Genomic DNA, 21,219 nt, shown 5'->3' on the forward strand with positions numbered 1-21,219 from the left:
TGCAGTACGCGGGCCTCTCACTGCTGTGGCCTCTCCTGTTGCGGAGCACAGGCTCCGGACACGCAGACTCAGCGGCCATGGCTCACGGGCCCAGCCGCTTCGCGGCATGTGGGATCCCCCAGTCTGGGGCATGAACCTGTGTCCCCTGCATCGGCAGGCGGCCTCAACCACTGCGCCACCAGGGAAGCCCGATATACCAATTTTTATTTATTCATTCATTTCTTAAAGATTCTTGGGAAGATTTTGCAGACAGACAGAGACATGGTGGGTGTCCTTGGGGAGACAAGCTGACCTGTACCTGTTGTGCTTACTCCTAGGAGTATCATGGTGCTACATCATCTAAGTTCACCTTGATAACTTTTATTATTCAAATCACAATTAAATATTTTTGAAGATCCTTCCTGTGTTCTGACCTGAATGTATCTCTCTTTTATTTGATTCTCTTTTGAGTAAAAGCAAGATGTTTTTGCTCCATAAGACTGTGGACTCAGGCTATGGGGAGACTCTCATGATCCTAATGCCTGGCACAAAGACTGTCATCAGTAAATACTTGCTGAACAAATGAGTAAATGAATGAATGACAAGTAACCAACTTAAAAAAATCATCATAGATGACTCACAGTCCCGACCTAAGTGGGATACGGTAGGCTATTGCTGACTTTCAATAACTTGGCTTTGATAGTGAGTAACCCTTTCTGACAAAAACTTAAAGTGGGAAAGTCTCTGTGTTACCAGGTCATGATTATTTGTAATAATGGCCAGAGTAATCCAAATAAGTAGATAAAACCTTTACTTAGTCTCCTAGAAGCCAGAGTGGAGACGAAGTAATTGGATTTGAATGGTTTGTCCTGGCAGGTGGACTTCAGTGAGAAGTTACCTCCAATGTTCTTTTTCACTCCTAACTCTGGTTGCAGAGAAAGAGCAAAGGTCAAAGGTTTAAGAGAAAATGAGTGACAGAAGAAGTGATAATTTCAGTGAACAATATTATGCAAGCAACCAAGACGTTCCACTGATAGGCTGAAAGAGAGAAATTAGGAGGTATCCCTATTTGAGCTTTTAGGCTGTCCCATGAGACAACTGTATATTTCAAACTAAATTTAATTTTTAAAAATCTTATTGATGGATACCCACACTTGCTCCTCTTCATTACCTAGACAGAGTCTGGGGTGGCGCCAGGTAACTGATCAGGAGTGTGAGAGTCCATTCACCAGGTATGAAGTTCCAGACTGTGCTGGGTGAAGGTGGGAGAATGATGACTCAGACAGGCCCAGACCCACCCCTTAGAAAGCTTGGTCCAGTTGGGAAGACAGGTAGCAATCAAATAATGTATACAAATATATAATTATCTACTATATTATGCCCTAAAGGGCAAGAGCAATGTATAAGGGGCTGTGGGAAACCTAATCCAGTCTGAGTATGTCTCTGGGGAAGAGATATTTGAGATAAAATCCAGGAGATGATTGTGAATCTAACAGATAAAATGAGTAGTCAGATGGGGAGAATGGACAAGACATAGGGATCAACTTGTGTTTGTGCAAAGGTTAGAGGTGGGAAGGAGCTTGATAGGTGGTCAAGAGAATGACCAGAGTGAGGCCAAGTGCCCTAGGGCCTTAGCTGAGTGGGCAGAGTATTTTGTCTTGATCCTATGAGTGAGGGGCCTCCAAAGGTTTTTAACAGGGGAATGCTGTGGTGGGTTTGAGAGGATGAGCCTTTAAGATCATATGGACATGTTGCCTTCCCTGCATTCTAAAGCCAAACTGAAATGATTTTGAATACCAATCATTTCAGTAAATCTATGCCTCTGCTGTCTCATGGGTGTTACTCATTCAGAATCAACCATATACTGAAAATCTGTTTAAAATATTCTTTTTACTTTTATAAATGAGATAAATTACTCATTTAGAAACATCATTGACTTCTTCTCTATATATTTTAGCTTTTAAAAATTTACTAATTAACTGCCTGCCTATTGCTTTCTCTTCAAAAATTAAATTTCTTGCTTGAGCAGCCCCAGTGGATACCTTGACTGCATCCTTGTGAGGGACCCTGATCCAGAGGCACTAAGCTAAGTTGTGCCCAGATTTCTGAGCCGTAGAAACCGTGAGGTGGTCAGTGTTCATTGTGTTAAGCTGTAAAACTCAGTCAGTCAATCAAGGAAATGACAGTTCTAAAGCATACCAACATGCATTACACCAAAGCTGGATACCTGGTAAGAACTTGGTCACATATTGCTAACAATTTAAAGAATTAAGATTAAAAATTTTTTTTCTTGCCCATTTCTACAGTACGCTGGATCATTTCCCAGCCCTCTCAGTAGTCAGCTCTGACATGTAAAAAGTACTTTATTGTCACATCTCACTTCAGTCTCATGAAGTAAAAGAGTCAATAAAAAGCATTGATATCCCCCTTTTCTTTGATTCTTTTCCCCCTTATTAATGAAAAGCAATTTTAAAGATTGCCTATTCGTTGTTTCTCATGAAAAGGTGAGAAGAGTGTTGGTTATTATTGGTAAATCATCTGCTACAACCTATTGTTAGAATACGCACTATATTTAGGTTCTGGATTTGCTTCAGTAATATGTTTTACTTCCTTTTGAGTCCATTTTTAAGTCTCCTATGGCAGGGGTCCCCAACCCCTGGGCCGTGGGCCACTACCGGTCTGTGGCCTTTTAGGAACCAGGCCGCACAGCAGGAGGTGAGCAGCAGGCAAGCGAGTGAAGCTTCATCTGCAGCTCCCCACCGCTCCCCACCGCTCACATTACTGCCTAAACCATCCCCCCCTACCCCCACCCCTGGGAAAATTTGTCTTCCATGAAACCGGTTCCTGGTGCCACAAAGGTTGGGGATTGCTGTCCTATGGGACAACATGGAAGATTTAAGACGAGAACCACTTTAGACAATTTAAGACGAGTAATGTGGGAAGGAGAATTCATTCATTCATTAAATAAGGGCATTTTGAGTACTACTATGTGGTTTTCTCTTAGTAGTAACAGCTTCAGAAGGAATCTGTTCCAAAATGGCATTGCAGACAGGAGATGCCCTTCTAGGCAGCAGCAAACTGGACCATGTAACAAACATGCAGTGACGAGGGGCCAGGAATGAGCACTAAATAGGGGGAAAGGGCATGGAAAAATGCTAAGGAGGAAGCTAGGAAAAGAGGCTGAATTTGAGAAATAAGATGACAAAAATGGCATGAAATTAATTATTCACAGATAACCTAGAACTAGATGACAGCAAACATCTTAATGTCTTAATCTTTCACAATCAAATGTGAAATTAACTTGCCCTTAAAGAACTGATGGCATATCCCAGTAAAGCTAAACAAGATACTTAAAATGCTTACTTTATTCAAGCACACCACGCTTCTTGTTTTTAATTACATGTTTTTTAAAAGGTGATTTCCCGTATATGGGAAAGAGGGAGGAAGTAGTTTGTTTCCTCTCCTTCTCCTCCTCCTTCTTCTTATAATTTTTTCTCTAAACTTGGTGATTTTTAAAACGCTCTTAAATCTTTAATGAGGTTGTGCATTCAAAGCTGACACTGCCTAAGCACATTGTGGTATGTCTTCAGTGGTACAGTGGCCTGGATGGGTTTGACTCTTAACAGCTGAAGCTGTGTGGTGATGCCTTCAGGTGACTGGGGAGGGTTGTGAGCCCCTGTGGGACACAAAGCAGGTGAAGCTCTGTAAAAAGTAGGGGTGAGGCAAGGGCCAGCACTGTTACCTGCAGGGATGGATACTGAGGCCTGAGGAAAGGCTTTTTCTGGGTCATTGTTTGTTTGCTTGTTTGTTTTTTAATGTTCCTTTTTTTCTATTGATGTATAGTTAACTTATAATGTTGTGTTAGTTTCAGGTGTACAGCATAGTGATTCAATTTATATATATATGTGTGTGTGTGTGTGTATTCTTTTTTAGATTCTTTTCTCTTATAGGTTATTACAAAATATTGAAAATATTGAGTACTGTACTATACAGTAGGTCCTTGTTGGTTATCCATTTTACATATATAGTAGTGTGTATATGTTAATCCCAACCTCCTAATTTATCCCTCCCCACCCCCTTTCCCCTTTGGTAACCATAAGTGTGGTGTATATATATATATATATATATATATATATATATATATATATATATACACACACACACACACACACACATATATATATATATATATACCACAACCAAATTATATATACAATGGAATGTTACTCAGCCATAAAAAATAATGAAATAATGCCATTTGCAGCAACATGGATGGACCTAAAGAATATCATACTAAGTGAAGTAAGTCAGACAAAGACAAATATCATATGTCACTTATGTGGAATCTAACAAAAGGATACAAATGAACTTATTTGCAAAACAGAAATAGACCCACAGACATGGACCATTGTTTTAAAAACAGGATAACATCTCCTTCAGGAGGATCCATGTAGTACCACATCCTAAGATGCTTAATGGATTTGATTTATCAGGGTTTCTCTTGTAATAATAACAAAAACAATTTCTGTTTTCATAGGATTATCTGTAGTGCTTTTTATTGCATTTTCATAATGGGATATCATACTGTGAAGTAAGTCAGACAAAGACAAATATCATATGTCACTTATGTGGAATCTAACAAAAGGATACAAATGAACTTATTTGCAAAACAGAAATAGACCCACAGACATGGACCATTGTTTTAAAAACAGGATAACATCTCCTTCAGGAGGATCCATGTAGTACCACATCCTAAGATGCTTAATGGATTTGATTTATCAGGGTTTCTCTTGTAATAATAACAAAAACAATTTCTGTTTTCATAGGATTATCTGTAGTGCTTTTTATTGCATTTTCATAATGGGTTTGGGACTAAGGACAGGCATTGGTTCAAGTTCTGACTTCTCCACTTGCTGGGTATGTGACATTGGCCCAGTTACTTAAGTGTTCTGGGCCTCAAGTTCCTCATCTGTAAATGGAAATAATAATCATTTCTGTTTAAGGTTGCTGTGAGGATTAGCAAAAATGCAAGCAAAGCATCAATTAAAGGGATTTGTATATGGAGGAAATACATAGATAGGAAGATGGAATCTAACTGGTGAAAGGCTTTCCCCTCTCCCCCACTTCCTTTTATTTATTAAAAATAATTATTACCATGCTGGTAATCGCACCAGGAACTGGAGATACCATGGTGACTGAGACAGTCATGGCCATTGCCCCCAAGGATTATCATTCAGCTGGATATATTCCACAAATATATTTTTTAGACAATATTTACCACATGTATTAGGTAGCTAAAGTGGAATCCTAGAATATTAGCAGCTGGATGGACTGTAGAATCCCCTAGACCCAATCACTCATTTTAAAGAAAAGTACCAAGACTATGAGGCTAACATTAAATTGATAATAAATTGGTTGACATCAAATTGGTTTGTCAAACTGAATTAAAGTGACTGGACTATTCCAGGTGGTGAATACCTTGTGTTTTGTGAATTGACATTGCATGAAAGAAGCAAAAATTCCAATGGAGGTTTTCTGTGGTCTTCAAAGTTGATCAAGGACATTGAAATCAAATGTGCAGGTATCTGGAAGACTTCAGCCTCACCCTCTCTCAGTTTCCCCAGGCTCTACTCTTCTCTTACTCAAGACTCTTTCCTGAAATCCCACTGTTCAGATTCTCCTCTAGTAAAATGAAGGTCTGGCAAAGTCTTCATTTATTGCAAATATTACTGGGAACTGGCAAAGGCTAAGGTTCTTGTTAGTAGTGTACAACTTAGCATGGATAAAAGATCCGAATAAGAGTTTTGCCAGGTTGAGGGAGAAACAGGGGGGAAGGAAGAGATTATTAAAGAAGGATTTTTTTTTTTTTTAACATCTTTATTGGGGTATAATTGCTTTACAATGGTGTGTTAGTTTCTGCTTTATAAAGAAGGATTATGAGAGTCTTGGGAACCAGAAAGAGATTATTAAAGAAGGATTATGAGAGTCTTGGGAACCAGAAAGAGAGAGAGTGATTTCTAAAGGGAACCCAGTGAATGAATGGGGGACACTGATAGTAGAAAACAGTGAGGACTTGGAATTCCCCTAAGAAGTTATCTCATAATTGACTGGAGAGTAAGTAGCTATTTTTTATTTCTGAATGGTACTGAATGTATTTTTCTCTCACTAGATTTGTGTACAGTGGGGAAAAGTAAAGTTTAATCTCCTCTCTCACAATGAGAAGGAGAATTCCGGGGACTTGTGATCCACATTACTCAGGGGCAAGCCTTTCTTCTGGCCTGAACAGAGAGGAAGGTTAGAATAAATAGAGCAATAAAAAAACCCACATGCTCCCATGAACCCATGTATATGAGTCATGAAATGAGAACGCTGTAAAAGGGAACGTGCGGGGCGGTGGCGAAAGTAGAGACTGGGCTTGCTCAGGAGGCTTTTTGGTTTTGGTTCTCTCCATGGGAACAGGAGTGGTAAAAGGTTAGGCAACCACAATGAAAGATGAGTAGCAGAGGATTTGTTAGGGTGGCGTTTTCCTTGGGAATACTGCAAACGACTTCATCCTGCAGCCCTCCTCTGCCTAAAGAAAGTACTCCAAATTATTGGATTTTCTAAGGAAGGGATTTCCCTTTCTAAACATTAGCTAAAAATGAACCTTCCCTCCGGAGGAGGGGAAAAAGACTTAACACATTTTGATTTAAATTTCTTTCTAAAATGTCAGAATCCGGGGCTGAAGAGAAAAGTCAGAAGGATTTGCAACTGAATTTGGGTTAACTCCTTCTCAACTTATTTTGGAATTCTACGTCAATCACCCAACTTTTTTTTTGTGCTTCATATTTGGAACTTGAAAACCTGAGAAGGGGAAAAAGTATCCTGCCTGCTGCTGCAGAGAGAGATGCTGTATCTAAAAAGAGACTGTGTCTGTACTCGGAAGTAGCTTTCTTTGGAAATAACTCAATAGATTTATTCAAGTTCAAGGCTTCCTTTAATTAAGTAATTCATTTAAAGAAGGAGCAGAGTGATGTCCTTTCAAAGAGTACAGTGTGAAAAAGGGTGATAAAAACGAGTAAATTTATAATGGAGGAGACTGATAAGTACTACCTCAGCCAGCTGATCAGGGCCACCGTCAACAGTGATAACTCATGTTGGTAGTATGTATCCATGATATGATGGCATGAAAATGGCACTTTGCTTCTTTGGTCTTCCTCCCCCAAACCCACAACCTCAGTCTAATAATGAGAAAAAACATCAGACAAATTTTAACAGAAGAGCATCTTAAAAAATACTTGACCTTAAATTCTCCTAGTACCTAAAACTCTCAAGATCATCAAAAACAAGCAAAGTATGAAAAATTGTCACAGCCCAAAGGAGCCTAAGGAAACATGACCATTAAATGTAATGTGTAATGGATGGAATCCAGAAACAGAAAAAGGATTTTAGGTAAAAACTAAGTAAATTTGAGTAATGTATTGGCTTTAATAATAGCATATCAACGTTGGCTCATTAATTGTAGCATGTGTCATACTAATGTAAGATGTTAATAGCAGAAACTGGGTGCAGGGTATATGGTAATTTGCTGTATTATCACCTCAATTTTTTCATAAGTCTAAAAATGTTCTAAACAATAAAGTCTATTAAAAAATTTTGAAGGCAAAAAAATAATTAGGAAAGTCTTGAAAGGTCCAGAGTTACCCTTATTCCAAACTCCAATGAACTTTGCTTATGCTGTTCTGCCTTTCTGGAAAATTCTCCCTCATAACTTTGAACATAATTAAATAATAGTCTTCCATAAAGGACTGGCTTTCAAATATTTTCAAACACAATAGAGATGAAAAGTACATTTTACTTTTGATCCAGGGTACATACACATACACATACACATACATATACCCATATAACTGAAATAAACATCTCTCAAAATAATACTCTGCATGCTGATATTTTATTTCTTATTCCATTCAGTTTCATTCTGCTGTGTTCTATTCATTACAAAATACCAGTCGTGAGCTACCATATCGATTTCTTAACCCACCAATTGCAACCTGCAGTTCGAAAAACCCTCCTTTAAGGCTTATCTCAACTGCTAGCTTCTCCAAGATGTCTCTGCATTGTCCAGTTTGGCAGACACTAGTCACATGTGGCAATTTAAAATTTTTGTGCTCATTAGCCACATGTGGCTTGTGGCTACCATATTGGACAGTACAGATATAGAATATTTCCATCACTGCAGAAAATTTTATTGGGCAGTGCTGTGGACTCTCTCCATCTCTCACTTGGACTAATGAAATAGCCTACCAACTTGTCTCCTTTTCACCTTACAATCTTCCATGCTCCTGTTGCAATTAACTTTCTAAAATTATAGATTTATTTTTCTGCTTGAAATACTTCAGTGGCTCTCCATTTCCTATGAAATGAAACATTCATGTAAGGCCCTTCACAGTTTGATCCCTCCACCTCTCCTGCATCATCTCTGAACTCTCCTGCTAAATGCCATTCACTCTTAAGCTTCCATGTTTTAGTTCATCCTCTTCTCTTTTCTAGAAATATTTTTGTGCCCCTCTTCTTTTAGATAAAATCCTATTTATTTTCAAGATGTAGCTTCTATGTTTTCTCTTCTATGAAACATTCTCAGGAGACCACTCTTCCCAAGGAATGTATATTGCTTTCTTTTATGGGTTACCATTGTAGCTTTTATACTGTATTATAATTAGCCATGTACAGTGTTTCCCCATTAGACTATGAGGTCTTTGAATACTGGGAATATGCCACGGTCATCTCTATATCCCCAGTGCCTGGAATGTGGGATACTTATATACTGGCTGGTGGGCTGGTTGGCTGATTGAATTGTAAGGCTGTAGAAGGTAGGGACCACACTTGTACTTATTTAATATTCTCATAGCACAATGTGGGGTACATAAAAGGTACTTATGAATTCTCATTGTCTGCTTTCAGGCAATAAGTTTTAGACAGATTGTTTTCTAAGTACTGTCAAATTCAGTACAATCTGTTTTTTTGTAGGATAAAAGGGAGCTGGTACTGATATGACAAATACTTTTAAAGTTTCCAATACTGTTGAAAGTTCATGGACTCTGTGGGGGAATTAAAAAGCACTTCTATAGTGGTTTTAAATCCCATTAAAATGGCTTTTTACAAGGGCTTCCTCTAGGTGAGTAAAAATTTAAGATTGGTAGAACAGTGGTTCTAATGGAAAAAAATCCCAGGATGAGAACATCTGGAGACCTGAATTCTATTACAGCTTTTTTTTCTCTTCATCTTTCCTTCTCTTCATCTTTTTTTCTCTTTATTTCTCTTCATTCATTCATTCATTCATTTTACTTTGTGTCCTTGGGGAAGTTCCAAAGTCTTTCTGGGTCATAGCTTCTCTGTGTAAAATGAAGATAATTGATAATTGCTTCTAAGTCTGTCTCAGTGATATGGTTAAGGAATGTGGGGATAGTTTGTGAGCTCTTTAGAAATATTTGTAAGAGTCATAATGATAGTAATAGTAGTGTTTGTTGTTCCTTGTGGATTGGTACAACTTTAAACTACTTGCAAGATTTTATTAAATTATAGAGTCAAAGAGTCTTCATAGAATATTCTATAATAGTTACCTCAACAATGGAGTGCTTTGGATATTTTACAGGGAAAAAAACCCCTCAGCCCTTATTTGTTTGCTAAATGAACTTCCTGGTACATTGGGAAATAATAACAAAACAACACATGTATATAACCATTAACACAAGCCACTATTTGAAAGACATTGCAATCTTTACACAAATCTTTAAATGTGTGTTGGGCAGGGCCGCCACATTCCATTGTGTGGGCTGTGCACTGCACAAACTTGTGTCATGGTTCTTGGAGACCTGATCACAAACTGCTTCTTTATTTGATTTGATTCACAAAGATACAAATGTGTATGATTAAAGGAAAAACCTCACATTGTGTCTATGTATGAATCAGACACAACAATAGTTTATTGGCTTCCCAGTTTCCAGATGTCTTGCTCTAAGTTTTCTGTGGGTGACTGTAATGTTTTCTGTGTCTCACAGAAGGTTCTATTCTTGCTTAACATTTTCCAGGGAATTTCCTTGTCATCTTAGAATACTCTCCAGTCACCCTTTGGCAAGCAATTCTTCATGCTGATACTGAGATGAATATTGGAAGTCAGACCAGAAGTGATGGATTTGAAGTCCAAGTCTTTGGAGGGAGCTAAAAAAACCAACTTAAAAGTTTGTGATAAATCAAAGCCAGAGAAGCAAATCGAACAACCATAGGGCAATTAAGGAACTTTCTTTATACATTCATGAATTGCTTGCACAATTTATAGACTCCTCAGAGAGGAAAAAACAAACAATTGTAAGTCAAAGCATGCTTCTGCGTTTAGGCAGCTAAGTTACTCAACGTTTTATAATCTTAGAAGTGAGTTACTGAAATAGTGTACTAAGAGGAAAAAGTCTCACCAACAATTTAGCCAAGTTGGTGTTGGTTTGAGTAATACACAAGAGTAGAGTGTTTTTGTGGAGATCTGAACCAACCTTCTGGCCTCCAATATCCATTAACACCAACAAAAGCAGAACAACAGAAAACGTGTACTTCTAGTCCAACTATCAAGTGAGGCCGCTGGGCATCACAGTGTGCGTTGAGTAACTAATTTCAAAGCAGTCCTGGTTGTTTCGCATTTTATGACAGACTCTAGCGGGATTTATGAATGAAGGACTTCTGGCTGGGAAAGGAAACTTGGAATTTGACTTTAACAGAAAATTTCATAATAGTTTAGGAAATACCAAATTCACGTTAGATCAATTTCAATGTGTGGCTATCAAAAAGGAGATACATATAGTGAAATTAAAAATGAGAAGCACATAGGTTAATGCTGAGTAGATGTTATGAATAGGAAGAGAAACTTGTAATAGGAGATGACATATCTTGCCTTTTTCCTGGTGTCCTGTCATTGACTCATATAGAAACAGGGCAAGGGGAATTCCCTGGTGGTCCAGTGGTTAGGACTCTGTGCTTTCACTGCCAAGGGCACGGCTTTAATCCTTGGTCGGGGAACTAAGATCCTACAAGCCAGGCAGCCAAAAAAACAAGAAACAGGAAAAGTATCCTTCTTTATTCCTGCCAATTTGGGAGTGGAGAGTAAGGCTTCCAGGTCAAGATTTTAAATGTAATGTCATTTCCTAGGATGAACCTCTTTATTACTATTTTATTTTTTTTAAAAAAGAAAGAAAAACCCCATTATCCTAAGGAAAGAGGAAAGAACATAGCTTCTGTGTGGCTTTTTCCTTCTGTAGATATTGTTCCCAATGGCTGCCAATTTGTTTTTAGAAGTAAAAAGTGAACAGAGTTGCAACACTAACAGTGGACTTAAAGATGTTAATAACCGTTTAAATAGGGGGATATATGTATACATATAGCTGATTCACTTTTTTATACAACAGAAACTAACACAACATTGTAAAGCAATTATACTCCAATAAAGATTAAAAAAAAATAGAAATGGAGAGAATAAAAGCAGACCAAAAGAAAAAGTCATTAAATGTATACACATGTTAAAGCTCATTATTCAAGATAGCCAAAAGCAACCCAAATGTCCATTGGCAGATGAATGTATAAACAAAATATCGTATATACATGCAATGGAATATTATTTATCTTTTAAAAGTAAGGAAATTCTGACACATGCTACAACATGGATGAACCTTGAGAATGTTATCCCAAGTGAAATAAGCCAGTCCTAAAAAGACAAATGCTGTATGATTTCACTTATCTGAGGTATCTGGAGTAGTCATCTCATAGAAACAAAGTAGAATAGTGGTTACCAGGGGCTGGAGAAAGGGAGAAATTGGGAGTTGTTCATTGGATGTGAAATTTCAGTTTTGCAAGATGAAAACATTCTGGAGACTGGCTGCACAACAATGTGAATATATTTAACACTACTGAGCTGTACACTTAAAAATGGCAAAGATGGTAAAATTTTATGTTACGTGTATTTTACCACAATTTAAGAATTTTAAACGTCAGTGGATAACTCTAAAAATTAAGAAGGACTGAAATTTAAAAATACACTTTAAAAATAGTCTGAACAATATTTTTTAAAAGTCACTGAGAGTCTCAGGACTTCCCTGGTGGCTCAGTGGTTAAGAATCCGCCTGCCAATGCAGGGGACACGGGTTCGAGCCCTGGCGCAGGAAGATCCCACATGCCGTGGAGCAACTAAGCCCATGTGCCACAACAATTGAGCCCACGTGCCACAACTACTGAAGCCCACGCATCTAGAGCCCATGCTCCACAAGAGAAGTCACTGCAATGAGAAGTCTGCTCACTGCAACGAAAAGTAGCCCCCGCTCGCCGCAACTAGAGAAAGCCTGCACGCACAGCAACGAAGACCCAACAAAACCAAAAATAAATAAATTAATTAATTAAAAACAAAAAAATGAGAGTCTCAATTTGTAGTGGGGCATTACTAGTCTAGCAAAATTGCTTGAATGTACCATCCAAAACTAAGTAAATGAATAACCCCAAAGGTCTTCAAATAATAATTGTGAGGTTCCAGTTGGGGTTCCCTTCTTCTTGGCTTTCATGACATAAGAGGAAAATTGGAAACTGATGAACTACAAAGAACTTTCTGAGAGGAGTGTTGACCTGTTTAGGTTGATTCTTGGCATCAATGAAATTCTCATAGTTTAATTCCCTATAGTACTTGTGGGAATTAAAATTCTGTGATATGCTTACCTGTTTTTGACAAGGATATGAAATAAAAAGCTCAAAAGATCCCCAAACCCAGAGTATTTAAAAGGGAGTAAAAGTGGAAAAGTGGCTAAATCGTTCTACTGAAACTACTTTTCTACTGTCATTACAAACCCCTTTCCTGGCAACTATGTGCCACGTACATCATAACAGTTCTGCCTTTCTCTTTTCTTCCCCAGCTCTTTGCCATCAAAACTACACTTTGGTAAAGGAAATACCTGCTTACTGTTTGTTCCTAAGGACTCAATTTTCTTAGAAGCTAGAAGCCTGAGCACAAAAAAATCAAGATTTTGTCTCATCCCTGCCTATTGTCATTATATTTCACATGTCTTCAGAAATAGAAGACTTTTTTTCCCAAGGAAGCGTTTGAGGGCAAGGAAGGTGAGTTACTGCAATACTGATGGTTACGGCAATACTGATTTACTGCAATACTGATTTGTCAGTTACTGCAATACTGATTTGTCTCATACCTGCTGAGCACTTGTTCCCAGTGTTCTGCCAAAGGAAATCCGGTTGCATGGACTCTTCCAATAGTATTTTCTAATACTAATTTTCTAGGTTATGTTTTTTGTAGTTTTTTGGGTAGCACTGAATAGATTTGTTCATAAAACTTTTTATTGTTTTTGTTTATTTTTCTGTTCTTCTTCCTCCTCCTCTTCCCCCTCTTCCTTCTCCTTCTTCTGCCCTGTTCTTTATTTCTTATTACATTGTCTGGAAGGCTTCTGGTGATGAGTTCAGTGTTTTTGGTGACCAGCAACACTGAATTTTCATGGGTGTGATTTTTTTGTGACAATAGTAAGACAGCCTGTTGCTTTTTTACTGCCCTCAACTGACCTGCTTCTGTATCTCAGTTTTTACTGCTTTTAGGAAAATGAGTGGAGAGCTAGCCCGACTCCAAGGGTCATGGAGGTAGACACAGCACTGTTGAGGTGTTCTCTCTGCCAACCCCCAGATCAAGGGACATTTCCAGACACAGCACTGTTGAGGTGTTCTCTCTGCCACCCCCCAGATCAAGGGACATTTCCCTACTGGATTGGTTAGCATTCTAGGTCAGCTAGTTTCTAAGATGGGGCAGAGGGAGGTGAGAAGGGAAAGGCAGAGTGATAGAGTTATGTCAAGACATGTCATTGCTTTAAACAGTTAAATTAATTAGATTTTGCAATCTTGTACTTAGAAATGAGTTACTTAAGTGAGATAACAAAAGAAAAAAGTCTCAATGACAGTTTAGCCTAGTGGATTTCTCATTCTCCTGGGCAGAACGGCATTGACATATTATGCTGGCTTCATTCTCTTTCACCTGCTCCCAGGTACATGGGTACCTGCATGCTTCTAGTGAAAAGTGGAAAAGGGCTGAGCTCCAAGATTATTCTTTTAAATGAGTAACAACTGTCCATTTCCTAAGAACTTTGTTGATTCTCAAGTAAATGTGAGATGGCTAATGGCAACTGGGCATATTAAAAGAAGTATTTTCAACCAATAGATTTGAAACCAATTTAACTATATGCTCAAACTGGGTGAGATGAAATGTTCTTTTCCCTCTTTGAAAAAATGTGGGTTTGTTTGTCAAGAATACCAGAGGGGGCTTCCCTGGTGGTGCAGTGGTTGAGAGTCCACCTGCCGATGCAGGGGACACGGGTTCATGCCCCGGTCCGGGAAGATCCCACGTGCCGCGGAGCGTCTAGGCCCGTGAGCCATGGCTGCTGAGCCTGCACGTCCAGAGCCTGTGCTCCGCAACGGGAGAGGCCACAACAGTGAGAGAGGCCCGCGTACCGCAAAAAAAAAAAAAAAAAAAAGAAAACCAGAGGAAATCTGCCAAGATAGAAAAATATTTGGGTTAAGATATTGTAGTAGGTTGAATGGTGGCCCTCCAAAAGATATGTCCACATCTTGGAACATGTGAATGTAACTTTATTTGGAAAAAGTGTCTTTGTGGAAGTAATTAAGTTACAGATCTCTGCAAAAGCTCATCCTGGATTACCCAGGTCAGTCCTAAATCCAATGACAAGTGTTCTCAGAAGAGAAGGCTAGTGAAGACAGAGGCAGAGATTGGAGTTATGTAGCCATAAGCCAAGAAGCCATCAGAAGCTGAAAGAAGGAAAGGAGAATTTTCCCCTAGAGTCTTTAGAGGGATTGCAGCCCTGCTGATATCTTGATTTCAGAATTCTAGCCTCCAAAACTATCAGAGAATAATTTTCTCTTGTTTTAAGCCACCAACATTGTGGTACGTTGTTACAGCAGCCCTAGGAAATGAATTCAGATCTCTTCCTTAAAACCACTAGAATTGTATAATGTGGAATTCTCTTCAGGGGACAGAAACAGCATTTATTAAGTACCACTGTGACAGGCACTGGCTAAATGCTTAACTTAAATGATTCCAACTTTAAAGATGAAGAAACTGAGGCCCAGAGTCTCACGGTGACCACATGGGGAGCTGGGTGAGAATCCTCCCGAGAGGCAGTGTGGTGAGTAGTTACGAGCTCTGGCTCTGGATCCTGTCTGGGTTTGACCCTGGCTAAGTTGCTCAATCCCTCTGACTCAATTTCCTCTACTGGAAAAAAAGGAATGATAATAGAACTTCATTCATACAATTTCTGGGAAGATTAAAAGATGTAAAGTATAAAGTATAAAGAATAAAACATAGGAAGAAGGCCTAAGTGAATGTTAAATGTTATGATTATTATACACTTTACTAATGTACTATTGCTAAGCCTATGAATACCAGACAAAGAATAGAAGAGAATGAGATCATTTTTAAGGCAGAATGTGTCAACTTTATCAGTTGTTAAGATAGAAGCCACTTTTAGAGAGATTATTCTTCAGAATGTTTACTCAGTTCTGGTGTGGCTATCACAGAGTAGATAAAAAGTATATTGCCTCATTTCAAAGATGAGGAAACTGAGACTCATTACGGTTTTGTACTTCACTACGGTCAGAAGCCAAGGGGGAAACAACACTGAGACCCAGTCTTGGGATTCTCTCACTCCAAAGTGCTCTTTCTATCATGCAAATGACTTTATAAATGCTTTACAAATGCTAAGTGTCCAACAAGTATTTTTTGAATTAGAAAAATCAAGCCTCATTATCAGTAACTTTAAAGTAATAGTGGAGCTTCCCAAAACTATTCTGAACTGAAGAAATTGTTGCCAACTGTTTCAAAACCATAAATCTCTTAAAATATTGCAGCAAAAGAGAAGGATTAAGAAACAGAAGATAAATCTGTTTCTTTTTGTCCACACCCTCTACCTTTTCTTTTTTCCCCATTTACTATAGATTTAATAAAAGTGGGTAGGTGGCTAGTGGTAGTCTAGGTTTTTTCCACTCTGTTTCCTTTTCTTTCTTTCTTAAAAATAAAATAGGCAGAAAGAAAGTGAATGTCCCATATGAACACTGACCAGGCTTACTTTCATTAACGTTTTTTAAGAAAATGTTTTCATTGTATCATATTCCTCTCTTCATTTGTCCCATCTGGTTAGCTAAGTACTTTTTGAAACATTTACTCCTTTCTTGTATCAGAGGTCCTCCAGGATAAGATACTGCTCCATTTAAATAAAAAATGAAGGATGCCGAAACAGAAGCAGTTTTAACCAGCAAGCCCATAAATAAGACAGTAGTTAGTGCTATGTAATCCTGACACTGGCACTTGTACTGAAATTGGCCAGAGGTTCTTAACCAGGAGGCCAAGAACTTGGTTGGGGTGGTGGGTTGTGGAATCTGTGAACCCCTTGAAATGTTTGCGAATTTTGCATAAACATTTTTTGGTATACACTTCAAAGGAGCCTGTAATGTCTGTAAGCTAAGAACCACTGTTTCAAGGCCTCATTACTAAAGCTAATTGCCACATTTCACTCCTTTGTATCATCTTTAATGCCATTATAATATCAAGTATATCATAAGTGTTTCTTGGTTGCTTAAGCGAGAACCAGAAGCTTCATCTTGTTAAAGATGTCATCTTATAGGCAAAAGGGGCAGATTTCTAAAAGCGAGACTCTATGATATAATCAATCAGAAGAATCTACCTGCCTAGAAGGGTCCAGGTCTGGGTTCTTGTCCTTGCTTTCCTGAGGAATGATTCTGTGTGTGTTACTTCTGCTCTCTGGGTTGCTGCTTCTTCATCTGTGAAATTAATATTTGAATTAAATAAACCCAGATGCCTTCAAACTTTAAAACAATTCTATTCTGTGTAAAAGATTATTAAACCTCTTACAGAGGTGATCTCCCACAAAATTCTAGAATGTATTATAAAAACAAAGCATCACAAGCTAGCCTTATTTTAAAATTTATTTTTAGAGAAGTTTAGTTTGAGGACACGCCATCGGCTAGTGATTTCCCAATGTACTCTGAGGGCTATAAGGTGCCACATTACCATCCATGGCAGGGTTGAGGAGAGGCCCCAGATGGGACAAAGAGACAGAAGCTAAGAGCTTCACATCTCACATCTCACTTCTATCAGAGTAGCCTGCTTTTAATCTGCTTTATACACTAGGTTTCTGGGTGAGATTTTGTTTGTAGAAAGTGTTTCATAATTTTAATTAGTCTCCGTTGATATCTATGTGGGGGAAAAAAAGGAAAAAGAGATTAGGTTAATCACTGTATTTAAACATCCGTCTTTGAAAAGGCACTGGAAACAGTCAGAAGCCCTAAGCCTTGTTTCCTATTTTGTCATTTATTAGCTGTGTCACATCAGGCAAATTACTCTTTCTGAATCTTTGTTCTCAAATATAGAATGATGATAATATCTTTTCCACAGGATAATTGTAAGAATTAAATGAAATAATATTTGTGAATGTGTTTTGTAAATGGGGAAGCATTGTAAAGATGGTGAGTGGGTCTTTAGTGGTGAGCTCCAGGGCTCTGCATTTTGTCCTGACCATTGTAGCATCTTTTTCCATCTGAATTATATCATAGAAAGTAAGGGTGGTCAAATTTGCAGATGAACCAAAGTTATGGGGTGGAGTTCTAAAAGACTTAGCAGATTACAGAGTCCCAAAAATGACTGAGGGTAAAACTTTGGGAAAAATACAAAGTCTTATTCTTCAGTTCAAAAAGTCAATTGTCCAAGGGTAAGATAGGGAAAAATGTGGCCCACGATCAGTTCAAATAAAAAAGACTAAGGAATTTTACCTGACTTCAAGTTCATTATGAGCCAATAGTGTTGTGAAATGGTTGACAAATAAGTGATCCAATTGTCTTAATCTGTTTGGACTGTTAAAACAAAATACCACAGACTGGGTGACTTATAAACAACAGAAATTCATTTCTCACGGTTCTGGAGACTGGGAAGTCTAAGATCAAGGCACCAGCACGGTTGCGGTCTGGTGAAGGTCCTCTTCCTGTTCCTAGCTGCCACCTTCTGGCTGTGTCCTCACATGATCTAAGGGACAAGGGATCTCTCTGGAGCCCTAAGAACACTAATGTCATCATGAAGGTCCCATTCTCGCGATCTAAGCACCTCCCAAAGGGCCCACCTCCTAATACCATCTCCTTTGGTGGTTAGGAGTCAACATATGAATTTTGGGGGGACACATTCAGACCACAGCACTAATATTCTTATATATTTATAGAAGTACTGTGCCACCAGCTCTTGGCTTTGATTAGCATCCTTCTAGCTGCTGAAAATAGTCACTCCAGCAAGTTGAGCACATCCACAGGAAGCTAGATGGTGAAAATCTGGAAGGTTTCCAGTGGGAAACATTGCAAGAAGATTTGGGGGGAGGGACATATCAAGGAGGTCTTAAAAGATCTAAGAGGTTTTAAATGGTGTTACAAGCTATTATGGAGGGAAAGGTTTGGAATTGTTTTATTGTTTTCAGAGGTTAATCTCAGGAAAACCTGGGGAATTCCCTGGCGGTCCAGTGGTTAGGATTTGACGCTTTCACTGCGGTGGCCTGGGTTCAATCCCTGGTCGGGGAACTAAGATCCTGCAAGCTGTGTGGTGTGGCCAAAAACAAAAACAAAAACAAAAAAACTCAGGAAAAACTTTAAACAGTAAGAGCAATCTGAAGGGGAAAGGGTTGGCTGATTGAAGTAGTGAGAATTCCATTAGGGAACTGTTCAAACAGAGTCTAGACAGCACCTTCTGAGGGTTGCTACCCATCAGAAGGAAGGGTTTAAGAAGAGATTACTAAGCTTTCATCACATCTAAGGTACTACTTCTATAATAGCATTCAGTATCCCATTGGTGAATGATTTGCTTCATTAAATTTTTTTCCATAATAAAAGAATATGGATTTTGAAATTGGCAAACTGGAGTTTGCTGTAGTGTGTTATTCTGGATGTTGTTTAACCTCTGTAAACATCAGTTACGACATCACTAAGGCAGAGATGTTTAGTTATTTCTGTGTTGTTGCGAAGAAGATTACACAACATTGGTAAAGGATGCTTAATGGTGCCTGGTTTCAGTAACGGCTCAAAGCTGGTAACTTTTATCACAATATTATTTGTTCCTCTTATTTTCTACATGCATTTTATTTCTTCTCCTAAGAGATTCCTTTCAGGTGACTCTATTGAACCCATAAGACACAAATGATGTAAGTAGGTAAAATGGTAACTCACATGAGTCTGGGAGAAAGAATTTTCCCTGTAGGTCATGGGGGTGGGGAGAGGGTACCATATCATCTGTTTTGTGTTTGCATCAGGGTTTCCTCCTAAATGGAGGAAACCTGTGGAACAACATTTTTGTCCTGAATTATAACCTGATTTTCCTGCCCATCGAGACCAGAACTAGACCAACCTGACTGATTTTTTTCTTTGTTTAAAGTTTTAGACAATAAAATATCCTATTAAAAATTTAATGACCGGGACTTCCCTGGTGGTCCAGTGGGTAAGACTCTGAGCCCCCAATGCAGGGGGCCTGGGTTTGATCCCTGGTTGGGGAACTAGATCCCACATGCATGACACAACTAAGAGTTCACACACTGCAACTAAGAAGTCTGCATGCCACAAGTAAGAGTCTGCATGCTGCAACTAAGAAGCAGTTTACTATTCTTAGAAGAAGATAAAAACATGAGGTTCCCTCATGGTTGGGGAAGAGGCCAAGAGAATTCTATTTAATAGCAGTAGAGGGAAGTATTAAAGCTACTAGGTTTCCATAGATGGTCACAGGTTAGCATTTCATCTTATTTAGAAGGTAATAGATAAACACTGCATGTGAGGAGGCACTAGGATAATTCTGACTAAAGATCTTACACAAAAAGAGGATTATCAAACTTTCAAAAGAAGCAAAAAAGACAATATAACACTCTTAGGTTTAGATAAGGCTTGACTTCAAATAAAATTTTTTCCCATTTTTCTTTCTTCTTCTGCATCAGTGAACATTTATTGAGCGTGACATTCTGTGAGGCACAGGTATGTTCCAGAACAGAGATGAACTGGCACTTTGGCTGGTGGGTATGAGAGCAGTAGAGGTATTATTGCCCCAGAAAAATTGCTTTGGACGTGCCATCTTGAGCTTTTTTCCTTCTTTCTTTTTCTAGTCCTTCAAATTTTCTTGTTCAATATTCTACTTATATTCATTCCCAAATTCTCTTTATAATCTTTTCAGAGATCTTGAACCCAAAGTGATAACTTTAGTTTAGAATTCCTAATGGACATCCTTCGATCTTATAATAGAACTGAAAGGGCAGGGATGCAATATTTGAGTAGCACAGGTCACCCAGGAAACTGCCATTCTGTATCGGTAATAATAGCGGATATTTATTGAGCAACTTATGTCCCAGAACTGTATATGTATTACCTTAGACAGTTCACTTAACAACATTATAATAGAGGCACTATTTTTATACCCATTTTACAAATGAGGAAACTGAGGCATTGGGAAATTTCAATATTAACCCAAAGTCTCACAGTTAATGTAGAGCACACACTCTTAATTACTACTCCGACAGGCTGCCTCTCTATGCAAAGACCTCTGGTTACAACCTGGCAAATCACCATGCATGCATGCATGCATGCATCCATCCATCTATCCATCCAATCAAATATTCAGTAAGCATGTACTAGGGATATAAACTATGAATAAGACTGACGTACTCACTCTCCTCAGGCCACTTTCTAGAGAAGAGGAGAGACAATTACACAAGTGTCCTACACAGTGCAATAAGTGCTATGATAGGGAAGTGTAGGGTACTCTGGGGCATAGAAAGAGAATCTAACCCCGCCTAGAAGGGGGTGTCAGGACAGGCAGGTCAAAAAGATGAACCAGTTTGCAAGGCAGAAATAGAGACACAGACATAGAGAACAAACGTATGGACATCAAGGGGAGAAAAGAGGGGTGGGATGAATTGGGAGATTGGGATCGACATATATAAACTAATATGTATAAAATAGATAACTAATGAGAACCTGCTGTGTAGCACAGGGAACTCCACTTCGCTGTACACTAGAAACTAACACAACATTGTAAAACAGCTAAACCCCAATTTAAAAAAAAGTTCTGGGGCTTCCCTGGTGGCACAGTGGTTGAGAGTCCGCCTGCCGATGCAGGGGACACGGGTTCGTGCC

At 38.7% G+C, this 21,219-nt stretch overlaps 1 protein-coding gene across 1 annotated transcript in view; it reads right to left on the reverse strand.

Moving 5' to 3' along the window:
- SPTSSB (serine palmitoyltransferase small subunit B) overlaps positions 1-21,219 on the reverse strand; it is a 29,484-nt gene that overhangs the window by 3,046 nt on the left and 5,219 nt on the right. Inside the window, exon 2 of the mRNA XM_007454141.1 lies at positions 16,741-16,833. The gene's annotated coding sequence lies outside the window, so the exon portion shown is untranslated. The remainder of the gene's footprint in view (positions 1-16,740; positions 16,834-21,219) is intronic.

Source organism: Lipotes vexillifer, unplaced genomic scaffold, assembly GCF_000442215.2.
Source record: "Lipotes vexillifer unplaced genomic scaffold, Lipotes_vexillifer_v1.1 scaffold641, whole genome shotgun sequence".
In the NCBI taxonomy this organism is placed as follows: Eukaryota; Metazoa; Chordata; class Mammalia; order Artiodactyla; family Lipotidae; genus Lipotes; species Lipotes vexillifer.